This window comes from Vicugna pacos, chromosome 12, assembly GCF_048564905.1.
Source record: "Vicugna pacos chromosome 12, VicPac4, whole genome shotgun sequence".
NCBI classification, from domain to species: domain Eukaryota; kingdom Metazoa; phylum Chordata; class Mammalia; order Artiodactyla; family Camelidae; genus Vicugna; species Vicugna pacos.
In genome coordinates, this window is record NC_132998.1 from 35,678,459 (window position 1) to 35,693,050 (window position 14,592).

At 42.3% G+C, this 14,592-nt stretch overlaps 1 protein-coding gene across 7 annotated transcripts in view; it reads left to right on the forward strand.

Annotated features, from left to right (window-relative positions):
* The window catches only part of TMCC3 (transmembrane and coiled-coil domain family 3), a 272,235-nt gene that overhangs the window by 183,856 nt on the left and 73,787 nt on the right, over positions 1 to 14,592 (forward strand). Inside the window, exon 1 of one of the 7 annotated variants that reach the window (XM_015248263.3) lies at positions 10,588 to 10,716. The exons of the other annotated variants lie outside the window; for them this stretch is intronic. The gene's annotated coding sequence lies outside the window, so the exon portion shown is untranslated. Of the gene's footprint in view, positions 1 to 10,587; positions 10,717 to 14,592 lie in introns of those variants that run through there. 7 annotated transcript variants of the gene reach the window in all.

Genomic DNA, 14,592 nt, shown 5'->3' on the forward strand with positions numbered 1-14,592 from the left:
CCCCTGACCCACACTCGACACACACACACTTGGTAATATGAGAGCAGAGGAGACACAAGGGAGCGTTTCTTTAAAAGTCCTAACCCCTAGTATCTCAGAATATGACCTTACTTGGAAATAAGGTCTTAACAGAGGTAGTCATGTGTCAACTAAAAAAAAAAAAAATGCATGATCTAAAAGTTGAGAATTATGTTTTATTCAGCAGACTTTCTAAGGACTCAACCCTCAGATAGCTCTAAGGGACTGCTACAAAGAGGTAAGGGAGGAGCCAGGATATATAGGAGTTTCTGCAACAAAAACCAGGTAGTCGGAACATCAGTAGCCAAGACATGAAAGCAACCTAAATGTCTATCCACAGATAAATGAATAAAGAGGGCACAGTGGGACATTACTCAGCCATAAGAGAAATGAAATAATGCCATTGGCAGCAACATGGATGGACCTAGAGGTTACCATACTAAGTGAAGTAAGTCAGAGAAAGACATCATATGATATCACTTATATGTGGAATCTAAAAAAATGATACAAATGAACTTATTTACAAAATAGAAATAGATTCACAGACATAGAAAGGAAACTTATGATTGCCAAAGGGGAAAGTGGAGGTTGGGGAGAGTAAATTAAGAGCTGGGGATTAACATATACACACTACTATATAAAAAATAGATAACCAACAAGGAGCTACTGTATAGCATGAGGAGCTATCTTCAATATCTTGTAATAACCTATAAAAGAAAAGAATCTAAAAAAGAATATATATTTATATACATATATAATTGAATCACTTTGCTATACACCTGAAATTACTGCAACATTGTAAATCAACTGTACTTCAATAAATAAATAAATAGATAGATAAATAAATAAATAAATAAAATATAATTTTTTTTTAAAAGTTACTCTTAATTAAAGGAAACCAGGCAACTCAAGTTAACGAATTTAGCACTTTTCTATGTTTGGGAAGATGGAAGAGTCTGGGCTCATTGAAATCTCTCCTTTGATATGCACCTTAACCATCTAGGGCCAGTGTGCTGCTTTTCTCCATCCTGGGTCCCCCAGGGTGCACAGTAGGGGTAGCTGCAGTGGCTGATGGCTTGATGGCTGCAATATCCTTTGTTTATTGATATGGCAGGTGACATTCTTCGTCCATGCACATTAGGGTGATTCCTAATCGAGTATGACTGGTGTCCTTATTAAACGAGGGAGTTTGGAGACAGACATGCACAGAGGAAAGATGATGTGAAGGCAGAGGATTAGTGCAATCAAACTACAAGTCAAGGAATGCCGAGGCTGCTGGAAGCCAGGAGAGAGGCGTGGACTGGTTCCTTCCCCTAACACCTTCAGAGGGAGTGTAGCCTTGCCAACACCTTGATTTCATTCCTCCAGAACCATGAGACAATATATTTCCATTATTTTAAGCCACCCAGTTTGTGGTACTTTATTATGGCAGCCCTGAAAAGCCACTGCAGTTGACCAACGCTTTCCTGTTGACCGACGACAACTAAAGAGATAGCTCCAGAATGAGTACAAATACAAAGGCCTTGAGACCCCAGGGTTTCCAGGGACTTGGTCAGCAGATGATTACCTCTCTACTATAATCCTCCAAATTATATTAATATTCTTTTTCATCAAAATAAACACGTTCTTTTAAGTTGTAGCAAACTCATGGATCCCCAAGAATATGTCTATGGACCCAGTTTGAAAAACTCAGATATAGGAATAAGAAGCAGATTTTGGTTCTGAGTTCAAATCTCATGTCTGCCACCGCGTAGCTGTGCAACCCTGACCCCCTTGCGTAGTCTTCCCGAGTCTGTTCTGCACCAGGAGAGTGGAAACGTCCCTCTCTCCCCGGTGGATTGTGGACTGAGAACTAGAGGTAATGACAACTGTCTGGCATTGAACCTTGCACCCAGCAGATGTTCGGGAATCAGCTGAGGCGTGGCAGCTGGGGTGAAGGGAAGAAAGGAGGGGATCTAAAGAAGTTTAGTGAGAGTGGGGTGGATCCTGGCCCGGCAGGCAGACAGGGTCTGACTACCCTGTTGGCACACTTCCTGAGAGGTTTCATCCAAGTGGCTTTTCCTCTCAAGTAAAAAGTCAAAGATTCCTTTGCTTGGGACGCCGGAAGAGAGCATCTGGTTCAGGCGTGAGCCTGTTTCCTTAAAAAAAACACGGAGACCCCAGAGACAAGGTAATGCGTTCAAGATCAGGTGGTTTCATCAGCTGGGTTATTTTTTATTCAGTAGGACAAGTGAAAACTGAAAAGTGAGTTGTATTTGTTTTTTTAAGTAACAGCTTGGTTGAGATATAATTCACATACCATACAATTCACCCATTTTAAAATGTACAATTTAATGATTTTTGTACACTCAGAGTTGTGCAATCTCCACCACAATCAATTTTGGAACATTTTCATCACCCCCGAAAGAAACTCTGTACCCAGGAGCAATCGCTTTCCGTTTCCCCCCTCCCAGAACTCCCCAGCCAAGGCAGCTGCTCATTTACTTTTTATTTCTATGGACTTGCCTATTCTGGACGCTTTCTGTAAATGAAATCAGACATAATGTGGTCTTTGTGTCTGGCTTCTTTCAGTCGGCATGTTGTCAAGGTTCATCCATGCTGTAGTGTGTGTCAGTGCATCATGTCTTTTTATGGCCAAGTAACATTCCATTGCCTGGGTATACCACATTTTACTTATCCACTCATCAGTTGATGGACATTTGGGTTGTTTTCATTTTTTGGCTATTATGATTAATGCTGCCATAAACATTTGTGTACAGGTTTTTTGGGGGTTTTTTGTAGGCATATGTTTTCATTTCTCTTGGGTATATACCTGAGGACAGAATTGCTGGATCATACAGTAATTCTATGTTTCACCTTTGGAGGACCTGCCAGAGTCTCTCCCGTAGCAGTTATACTGTTTTATGTTCCCACCAGCAATTGATGAGGGTTCTTATTTCTGCATAACTCTGCTAACACTTGTTACTGGATGTCTTTTGATAGTTGTCTTAGTTGGTGTGAAGTGGTGTCTCATTGTGGTTTTGTGTTGATTTTTGAAATTTCTTTTAAGGAAAGTTGTTATATTCATCATATGAGGAAACATACCTTTAGCTGAAAGGCTGGTATGATTAATAATGTAATTTCAAAATTAATTTCCATTCTTTGCCACATTCCTTCTTACTAGTCATTTCTTGAAACTAGTTATCCAAAACCAAGGTTAGATAGAATAATTGCCATGCTTTTGCATGGCTTGACTTTTACTTTGTTGCTGAAATTGCATGAGAACAGGTACATAGAGCTTCCTGGTCCTTCCCATGCTCCAGAGTCCAGCATTGGAAGGCCTTGTCAGCGGCCAGCCTTTTGAGGGATGTGGTCAGTAGGTGAGTGGCCCCTGTCAACTTGGGTAAGTGGCCAGGGCATTTAGTCAAGACTCTTGCAAGGGTTAGCTGCTGCTGTGCCTATGTGTTGCTGGTTATAAGTGGGTACAGCCCAAACTTGCCCCTTGTGCCAGAAAGAGACTTCATGCCCTCTTTGCAGATAGGCTTTACAGGCTGCAAATTCTATCATAAAGAACAAGAAACCTAACAAAATGCAAAAGCGCCTGTGAGGCCACAAATAAACGTTGGCTGAGTGAATGAGTAGCTTTGGCTTTGGGAGCCAGGCAGCATTCTAGCATGGCAGCATGGAGTAAGCTGTTGAAGCTTTCTGAGCCTTGGTCCCTTAGCTGCAAGACAGAGAAAGGGGAATGCCTCTGTCCCTGGGTTCTCGTGATAACCTAAAAGTGAGCAGCTCCGGGTAGGCACTCAACAGATGTTAATTCTCTTTCCTTATGTAGCTCTGCTGTTATCCTCAGGCTTTTTTTCCCTACAGGTTTAGTCCAGCTCCAGATATAACAGAACACAGGGTCGATTGTACTGTTTAGCTTATCTTTTCTTTGCAGAGAAATCATGAGCTCTTGGCAAAAATTAAGTATTGGTGGAAATGAAATTGCAATTTGGTAGCTGCTGATTGACGCATGTTTGCTAAACAGCTACTCAAATTTTAGGAAGCTTGCCTTGAAGGAGAAGAAAAGGAAGAAATCCTAAGAACATTTTTACCTCCACCCTTTTTTTTTTTTTAAACTTATTTATAAACCGTCTTCTTGGGAACATCCCAGCTGACAAATTTTTATGAAATGTTGGCTAGCTTTGGCTCCGGAAAGCAACGTAGCCTGCATGAAAGCATAAACTTTAATGGATTTAAAGGGTTGATTCTATTTTGGAGCCTCTTTGCCTTAGAAAAAAAAAATTTTTTTAAAGAAAGAGATGTTCTTTTGGTCACTAGGTCTTTTTTTAGACCTGCAGGGAAGTCATAGTAACAGGCTCCATGTCTGATTGGGTTCCATGGCAACAAAGGGTTGTGACTTTATTAGAGGAGAATGGAGCATGCCAAGAAAAATAAAAATCAGAGTATGGAAAATGTCTGACCAGATGAATGTGCTTTTTGGATTGTGTGCCCTGGAACAGAAAGTTTTCCCCAATTGGCATCGGCTCCACTAGGTTATCATTAGAGGGATCAGTGCTTATTTCCAGAAAGAAGTCTGTCTGCATGTTTGTCTTTTATTCACTCACTCATCCTTTTCTGTATCTTGGTATATCTTTTTTCTTTTCTTTCTTTTCTTTTTTTTTTTTGAATTAAAGCAGTGATGGTAAGAACCTAACCGGAAACGAATATGATTTCAAAGGTAGAAAAGAAATTGAGCGCATTCTTCGGGGAACTTATTACTGCTGTAAATTGTGCGACCATGTGGGAGGGACAATTAGAGGCAATTATAACTTGATTGAATCCTCCCTGAATTAAAGCTTACCGGGTGCTTTCTAAGCTGAGGGTTTCGTTTCCCATCAGTGTTTCTCATTGATGGGTTTAGAGATACTGGTTTCAGGAGAAGGTTGTGGAATCTCTGTAGGAAGTCTCCTCTTTCCCAAGAGCAAAATGTAGGCTGTTGCTATAAGTGAAAGTGTGTGATTATTAGCATTCTTTTGCTAAAGGTTGTCATATTTGACCAAGAAATAGAGATTGGAGGACTTTGAATCTTCCTCACCTGGTTCTATATGTGTGGGGCTGTACTTACTTTTCTATCAGATTTCTCCTCATCCTGATACTGAAAGTGAAAGAGCCCCAAGGGGCAGGTAGGTAGACATTGGACAGCCTCACAGCGTCAGTTACTGTGTAAACCAGTGGACCATAGTGACACGCCTTTTGTCTTTAGACTTAATTAGTTACTTGCCTGTGGCCTCATCGTGGTGAATCAGAAACTTCACAGATACTCATGATAAACATAATCATAAGTAATACTGGTATAAGAAGAAAGAATTAACTCACCAGGTTTCTGGTGTCCTAGCTGTTATTAGTCAGCTGTTAGATCTTTGGGAAAATTACTTAATAGCTTGGGCCTTGGCTTCCTAATCTTAAAATGAGTTTGACATGTATTGGTGTTTCCTAAACTTCCCTGTTTATGAGAATAACCTGGATCACTGGTTTAACATCCAGAACATCTACTAGAGATTCTGACTCACTAGGTCTTGGGTGGGGCCAGGAGAGCAGGGGCCCCAGATGATCTTACACTCAGATGTTCAGGAAATACCAGACTAGCTCAGTACTTGTCACACTTTATTTGGACTTAAGAATGGGGTGGGGTTGGGAGGGAGAAAGGCGGCTGTGCAATCAGGTGATTGCAGCCACAACTTGAGAAACACCGGTCTGCACTTTGCCAGCTTCCTTCCAGCCCCAAAGATGGCTCTTCCACATAAGGCCCCTCGCCCCACCTCCGATGAGCCAAAAGCTGGAAGGGCCTGGTGGGTTCTGCTTACAGCCAGTACTGGCTCCAAACTCCATATCAGTGTTTGAAAAATTATTTGTTTAAAAGTCTTGGAGTATGCATTTGTGAACACCTTTGTTCATAGAATTTTCTGCTCTATGGTGTGTGATTTCCTTTGGATAAGACAGAGTGTTTGCCAGGTGCAGTTACCTCGGGTGTGCATGAGAAATACCAGCAACATAGAAATGACCTGGAGAGCTTGTTTAAAAACATAGGGTTGGACTCCCAGACCCCAAGACTCACTAAGTCCAAAGCTTGAGCATTGAGTTTCTTTTTTTTTTTAACTTGAAGGGTTTTGAGGGTGTGTTTTTTCTTTTTCTTTTTTTCTTTTTCAGGTTTTGACAAAGGTTGTGGGGCTTTTCTAATCTCACCCAAATTTCCAGAGTAAAACTAAGTCTAAGTTTAAATGTCAGCACACATGTTTAGCACAAGGGAGAGGATTGAATCGAGCCATTTAGATTGTGGAAGAGTCTGGAACACATTGTGGAAGAGTTTAGAACATATACAGCATGCATTTTAAGGGGAAAAGCATCATCTTCTGAGACTCTAGGACAAGGGTTCCTAAAGTGTGACGATGACTTCTGGAGCAAGCACACCGTAATGTGTATCTGCCTCGTAGAGTTTCTGTCTGTGCCTTATTTGTTCTGTTTTCTGTTTAATAAAGATTAAATAACATCACTAAATGAAGTGTTTGGTAGATCATCCATGTAAGCTAAAATTTGATTCACTCTCTTTTCTTTTTAACTTGCCGTACTTAAAAAGTGCAAGTTCATAGGAAAAAAAAAAGTCCCATAGTACTAAAGGGCACATGATGAAAAGTGAAGTCTCTTTCCAACTTCTTATCCTTATCCCCAGAGATAAGCTCTGTTAAGTTTGCTATTTATCTTTACAGAAACGTCCTCTGCACAAAACCTATATATCTATTATTTAACCAGTCTCCTATTGATATTCAATTTAAGTTTCTTCTAGGGTGATTTTTTTTCCTTATGTTTGTTTTACTGTGTAATACTGTACTGAATATTTTTGTACATCTTTTTTTGGTAACCATATATGGATAAACTTCTAAAAGCAAAGTTGTTGGGTTTGACCTATGTGTCTTTCAAATAAAGATAGATGGGAACAAAACGTCCTTCCAACGGGTTGCACCAGTTTACTGGGGAAATCTTTTACTTTCTGAAGGCTTTCCTGTCCTAGTTGATTCTGATGTAGCAGGTAGGCAGCTAACTCTCCTGGTTTACTCAAAACGTAAGTCTACACAGCCTCTGGTTAAAGGAATTAAATGAGATATTTCATGACAAAGAGAAGAATTTCAAAGTCATCTAAGGTGTTCAGAGTGAGAAGAGAATAAAGAATGGCTTGGCAAAGCAAGTAGCTAACCCTGAATTTGCAGAGAGGGAGCTTTGGGTCATAGGGTCACAACCTGAATGGGGTTCAGAAGAGAAAGTAAGGGAACCCCTGGGGCAGAACATGAATAGTAAGGAAATCAAGCTCTAGATGACGGTAAACTGTTTCCTGGATGTGACCTGCTCCTTTAATAGATGCCGTGGAACGGTTTGGGGTGAAGCATTATGGTCATGAATTGCTCTTCATTTCAAACAATGCCTCTAATGTGAGTCATGGGGTAGTAGTTGTGTGTGTGTATGTATGGTGTGTATTTCAGAGACTGTTTAAATTGAAAGAACTCCGTCTCAGTAGTCTCCCACTCAGCTCTGTGTACGTCTGCTTAATGCAGGTCAGGAGCCAGGTGCCATGGGAATGTGCTGGTTTAGTGTAGATGCTGACTCTGTCTGCCTTCATCTTGCCTCCTAGTGGCAGCAAGATAGGAGAGGATCTTATGGACAAACAGAAAATTTGTTGAGTCTGTTCAAGTCTGGGAAGAATTGGAGGGTATCTTGGAGGGCGTCTGTATGTCAGTGAGGTGGCAAAATCTTAGAGATTGGCTAACGAGGGATGGCCAGGTGTATTGTGTGAGTTTAAAGGGAACCATCCAGAGTCCAGAAAATCTGAGAGCAGCAAGAACCTCAGGTTAGGGCTGGACATGATGGGGAGAGGGTACGTGTTCTTCCTCAGCACGTAGGGACCAAAGTCCCCTCTGAAATTGGTCATGCCTGAGCGACACCGGGAGTTAAAGACGTCCCGGGACCATAGCTCTGAATTGAATCTTTCTCTACATTTAATCAGAATAATGAAATGAGCTGAACAACTAGAGAGCTTTGAGACAATTGTAAAGTAAATTTATGTTGGAAATGTGTGAGTCTTTTGGAGCTATTGATGACTGAGACAGAACATGAAGTAAATGTGCTGAACTAGCCTGTGAATGAAAGAATGGGAGTATATGAAGCTTACCAGGGAAGGATCAGGAAGCAAGGAAGAGGTGACTGTGAATGTGGTGTAGCAAGTAAGTTGGAGACAAAATAAAATATCCAAATGACCAAGGTGTTTTCAGACTAGGAAGGCAGCCATATAAATGGGTAAGACCAACTGGAGCCCAAATTTGAAGGCAAAACCAGGAGAAAAATGAACACGCTTGGCTACATGGAGTAGAATTCTATATGCCTTAGTGGTCAGTCTGATTTTTAAATCTTACTGTAGCTTTTAAATGTCCATTGTACAAGTTATATAAATAGAAAAAGCAAAACGAGCCTAGCAAAGAAAGTATGTATTTCTTATATACAGAGTGTACTGTTGATTTAATGTTGGGTTAAGGCACGATCCATTTGCTAGAATTTGTTATTTAACATTTAATTTAAGACCTTTACTTGAACGGAGCCAGAGGATAGAAGCTATATAAATATTAACTTCGGTAGACACTCTTCCTCTTAAATATTACAGTATAGTTTTACACAAGGAGTAAAGTTCTGTTACTTTGATAAGGCTTTATTAGACTGACAAAAATCTTCTTCTTTTCCACACTCCCATTGCCCTTTTGTCCCCCATCACACCCTACAACTCAGAATTAAATCAGTACCACATAAACCACAGAACCATTTTGAAATCTTTGCTTTAGTTATTTAACGTCAGGGGTAAGAAACCTCCGGTCCCCCGGACCCATTCTGGCTGGAGTATTCATATGACTTGCAGCAGTTCAGATATTCGAGGATGTCTTCTTACAAGGAAGGTCAAAAAGGATTCAAAGACTTGTTATTTGTTACAGAGGTTAGGACTCAAATTATTACAGTAAAAAGCAGTATATGATCGCAAAATGGCAAGAGAAAAGTATTAAATATTTGCGTCTGGCCTGACATTGGGACCTTTACTGATCTCATTAAATTCAAGGAGAAATTTCCTGTGATGAAAGTAGGGTCTCAAAAGGGTAATTTACTTGCTGGAGGTCAGACAGCTACTGAGTGGCAGAGCGGGGATTTAATCAGGTCTGCCTGACCCTGAAGGCACGCACATCCTCTGAGTGGGCTGCCTCTAGGCACTGTCACCTTTGGGCTCCAGTTCTGAGGGTCCCTCTGGACCTCTGTGCTTACACGTCCCACAGGAACCTCAAATTTATTATGTCTGATGCTGAACCCTCCAATGCCCCAAATCTCTTCCTCCTCCTGTCTCTCCTCAGTTGCCTGTCTCGTGAATGATCTTATCGGCCTCCAGAAGGAATGAAACAGAATTGGGGTTTTCCGTGACTCCCCCTCATCCACTTAGTATCATGTCCTTTTGATGCTGCCTCCTTTGTACATCTCAGACGCTGTCCTCTCCTTCCCCATTGCCACCCCAAATCCTTCCCCAGCCTCTTGCCTTAGATTCCTTTTGCAGGCTTCATTCTGCCCCACTGAAATGCATTTTTCTCTCCTGCTTTCTGAGAAGGACTTGCCTGAAGCAGAGATCTGATCACCCTAATCCCTTTAGCAGCTGCCACCTGTCCTCTCAGATGAAATCTAAACACCTTAGCATGATTTAACTGGAACCCTCCAACTCTGATTCCCCGTCTGCTGAGCCAGTACCTCCCCTCCCTTCTCCGCTATGCGTGGTAGCCATCAAGTCTTCACCTGCTGTCTGGATAAATGATTCAGAACTCATTACCTGAAGCACCTTCTGACTGACAGGTCTTTTTCTTCCTGCCCTTTACCAGCCTTATCTCCTCCCCTGCCCTCCTCCTCCGGCCTCCCCCTTGGCTGTCCCTCCCAAGTGCTGTCTTGTAGCACCATGTACACCTTCCATGACACTCATCAGTGGCTGTTACTGCCATTGTTTCCCTTGCCGCTTGCTGGGGTGAGGTGGGGGGGTGCTTTGCAACTGCAGCACGCCTCACTGTGCCTGACACTCGAAGGCACCAGTGAGCATCTGTCTCATGAATGAAGCAACAGAGGAAAGAGTCTCTGGACCCCAACACACTCCGACCACTTGCTGCTCACCCTGCCTTCGTTCTCCTTGCGGTTTCCTGTGCTCACTTCACTGCTTTGCCTCAGCTCTGCCCAACCAGAGTTAGTTGAATTGAGCCTGCTTCCTAGTCGGTAAGCTGGGAGTGCCAGACTGAACTTCCGCTGAGGGCCTCGCGCGCCCCCAGAGCCGTGTGATAATGGGACTCGGTGCTGGTCTGCCTTTCTACCAAAACACAGAATGTGTCTCTTTTCTTCTGGCAGCACAAAGAGCCCGTTTGTCAGCAGTGAGTTGAATACAGTGTATTATTGCCGGCAGTAAGTGGTATTGGTTACAGTGCAGGGCGTGGAGTTTCTATGAGACAAACACGGGAATACCCAGAGATACGTGAGCAGTATCTCCAAAGGCCAGGGTGAGTCATATGCAAGCAGCTGTTAGAGATCCAGCCTGCCTGCCTCACAGACTCAAGTGCCTCTCGGGCAGGAGGGTGAGCTTGTGGCCGACCGCGGTCGGCTCCCTGATGGGTGGTGCGGCGTTTGGTAAGTCTCTTCACCACTCTCCCGTTTCAACCAGACTGTGTAAATAGATAATGCAGAGCTTTGTGTATTTGTAGCCTGTGAGATCCTTGAAAGACACACAAGTTATTTGGGGTCTTTTATTAATAGTTGTCTTTATGCTTGCCCCAATCCTTCCCTCATGTGTCAGTGGGTTTCCAGATGCGTAAACTGCCGCAACTCCTAATGAACCACCGAACGCCTTATCGTTTGGTCCTTTAAAAATGTAAATCCAACCTGTGTAATTTAAGAGATGAACAAGTAACCTAGGTCTGAGTGTGCTGGCTACTGGCTGGAAAAGAGCCAGCCCTCCTCCTACCTCCCTGTCAGTTTGAAAGTAATCCTGGGTCTAACAGGACTGCGTTGGAATCTAACTTCGTACTTTAACATCCGGTCTTTTGACAAGTGGCCATTCTTCCCTGGAAACATCAGACTCCATAAAACTGACTGTGCGACACTGTGTGGTGTGGCAGTGGCCTCGGAGCTTCGAGTTGGGAGAGGAAGCAGCAGAGGGGAAGCATCGTGTGTGCATCTGAAGAGTCGGGGCACCTCCACTGTCCTCGGCCACCCCTGGGTGCTGGATGCAAGGCTCCCCGTGGGGTAGGGAAGGTTCCACTTCACCTGAACTCTGCCTGTGGGAGCTGCTTGATCTCATGGGAAATCTGTATTCAGATTGCAGCTGTGTGTGTGTGTGTGTGTGCGCGCGCGCATGCATCTGTGTCGTAGAAGACATAAGTATATTGCTACAAAATAAATCTAATTGTTCTTTCATTTCTTGGAGTTTAAAATATTCAAACGTATTTATTCAGGTCATTTTTTTTTCCCCTATTAGTAGTGTGTCAAAGGTTTGTCTAGTGTGTCAAAGGTTTGTCTAGTATGTCACGGGGGCAGGCTTACTGTTGATAACACTCCCCAGCCTTTAGAAACTGAAATAGCTCAGTGGGATGAGGTGTATGGAAAGTTAAAGGAGTTTGCTGCTTATCATTTGATCCTTTGCATTTTGGAGATTAAATTTCTGTTGTAAAAACAAGCTGGAGAACTAGTTGTTCTAACAGCAGAGCCTCTTAATAGCCTCCCAGCATTGTGAGTGCGATGGTGACAGAGACTGACGTGCATGGTTTCAGGTGGAATGAAAGGAGAAAGTTGCCACCCAGACTGCTGGAGCACAGCTTGTGGAACAACTCTAGTGCCTTCTGTGCAAGGCTGTCCAAAGGGTTGTCAGAATGGGTCTCTGCTTACCAGCCACTGGTCGACAGTCTCTTCTGGAGAATTCCTCTCAATGCTGGCCAGTCCCCTCCACTCCCAGGCTCTTCCTCCTCTTGGTCCCCCTCCTCCAGGGACTGAGGAGCTGGTGACTTAAAGTGCAAACCTGGGTTGTTTGCAGTTTGCCCGGAGGTTACCTTGTATCCTGAGGGAAGTTTGGGGCTCTTTCCTGACTACATCCTTCACATTCCTGGGTGTGAACCTGTGAGGATAATGACCCAGGGAGACTAAGTCAGGACCTATTGCAGAGGGTGGCCTAAGGACCTTTGAATTCAGGTCACAATTTAAGTAGGGCCTCAAATTTAGATTTTAACATTCTTGCCCAGATTTAAGTGTAGATCTGGAGACAGAGCAATAAGAATTAAGAGAGAATGTTATTTATCACATAACCTACATACACGGACATTCAGCTTACTTAATTCTGTAATTTGTTCCGTAGTTTTTACTTTTAAATGTTTGAAAATTGGAAAATATTGCACATAGAAGATATTCCCTTTTTTAAAAACGTGAAACACCGCTGAACCTAAAACCCAGAATAAGAGATCGAACTTGACCCTCTGACCTTCTCTCTGATTCATATCCCTCTATCACAAGCCTCCTCACCCAGGAGGTGATGCTGTCCCAAAGTTTGTGTTAAACAGTCCCTTGCCTTTTCTCTACCATTTTACTACCTTTGTGTTTGTACCTAAACACGAGTTTGCCAGTGTTTGACCTTTGTAAAGTGGAATTCATACTGCACATGTTCTTCTTTGACTTGTTTCTTTTCAGATTTATCCGTCTTAATTCTTGAAGCCATGGTTCATTTCATTCCACTGCACAGATGCACACAGTGTGTATGTATCCATTCTTTTGCAGACCTTTGGGTTACTTCTGGGTGGTTGTTACTGTTGTGGTTGTTTTCCATTGTGGACTTTGCTGCCGTGAATATTTTTCATGCACTTTCCTAACGTGGGTACTTGTTTCTAGGCGTGGAATTTCTGGGTCTCTAGAGCACGTGTTTGTTCAAATGCCAAGTAGTTTTTAATGTTTTAAGAATTCAGTAAATGTAAACATTTCAAATACATCTTGGAATCTGATGCCATTACTTTGTTTAAAAATAAATCCGCCAGTTCTGTTTTGGGTCCTGAGCAGCTTCAACCTTACGGAGATAGCTTTCATGCTTTTTGTTGTTGTTACAGAAAGCATTTTTGAAGGGCGAACCAACCTTTAGTATCTGAGAATCACAAATAAAGCAATTTAGTCCTTAGAGGTCACTGGATGAACTCTGTGACTCTCAGCAGCCACCATGACAGGTACAGGCAGTCCTCCAAATCCGCGGGTGTAAAACTCCCAGATACCGAGGGCCAACTGTATTCATCGTCCATGCGGGACTTGAGCATCCGTGAAGTTTGGTATCCACGGGGGCCCCTGGAACCATCCCCCACGATACTGAGGGATGCCTTCTGCTTATGCCTGTCATGCACTGCTGCTCTCTGCACCAGTGGGGTTCTCAGTGAAGACCCTGTATGGGAAACACCGTTGCCCACAAAGTATAGATTCGGAGTTGTGAGCATTAGGAAGTGAGCTCTCAGTACAAGTGTTTCAGTAGCATCAGTCTTTTGAAGAGTTGATATTTTGTGAAAAGTTAGAGAAAAATGATGTAACATTAGTATACGTTATTTTTTTTATGGGACTTTCATTTGGAAACTTATATTTGTGACTTGACAATTCCAGCCAGAAACGATTTTTTTTTTAGAACTACCTTTTAAGACATGATTTTACTTCCTTGGGAAATCGGATTTAAAAGCCCTCTTTTCAGTAAGGAGTCTTTCTAAAAGTAACTGCATAAACTAAATCAAATTAGTTTGAGTTATAAAAATGCTTACTATACTAAATACTCAGGCCAGTTATTTTGTCATTAGTAAAATCATAGGTTCTAAGAGGAAACAGGGAAGTGTCTTGAGTGTGCTAATGACATTTTGTAGGTATTCGCATATTACTCTCCCCTTTGAGGATGCAGGCACTGGGGACTTTTTTTTTTTTTAATGAAAATAACAAGCTAAAAACCCCCAAACTGTACCAACAAGAGAATATAAAACAAAAAGTATTTTGTCCCTAGATTCCCAGTCCTATTCCCCAGAGGTAATTACCATCCACAGCTCCTAAGATATCCTTCTAGACGTTTACATACAAGTAGAGTACACTTGGATCACATTTATATAAACTGCACCCCTGCCCCTGTTTTAAAGCACAAATGAGTGTGTACTATAGATACAGCTCTGTCTTTCTCCCTTCACAACTTAGCTTGGACAGCTTCCGATAGTAGCCCATTCAGATCCATCTCTTTTAGTGGCTGCGCTGTTTTCCCTTGTACTAGAGTTTTTAAAGTGGTTCTCCATTAATGGATGCCTATGCTGATTCCAGAATTAGCAGTAGACATTGGTGGTGGTAGTGGAGATGGTGGTGATACAAGGCAGACTCTCCTGTTAGAAAAAGCAAAGAAGAGTAGGAGAAAAGGAGGCAAAGACTTGTAAATACTTTGTTCTGCATTTTGTTCTTTAAATCTCTTGAAATTTTTTTAACCTGTTTAAATGTGTATGGAGAACTGTATGAAAACTC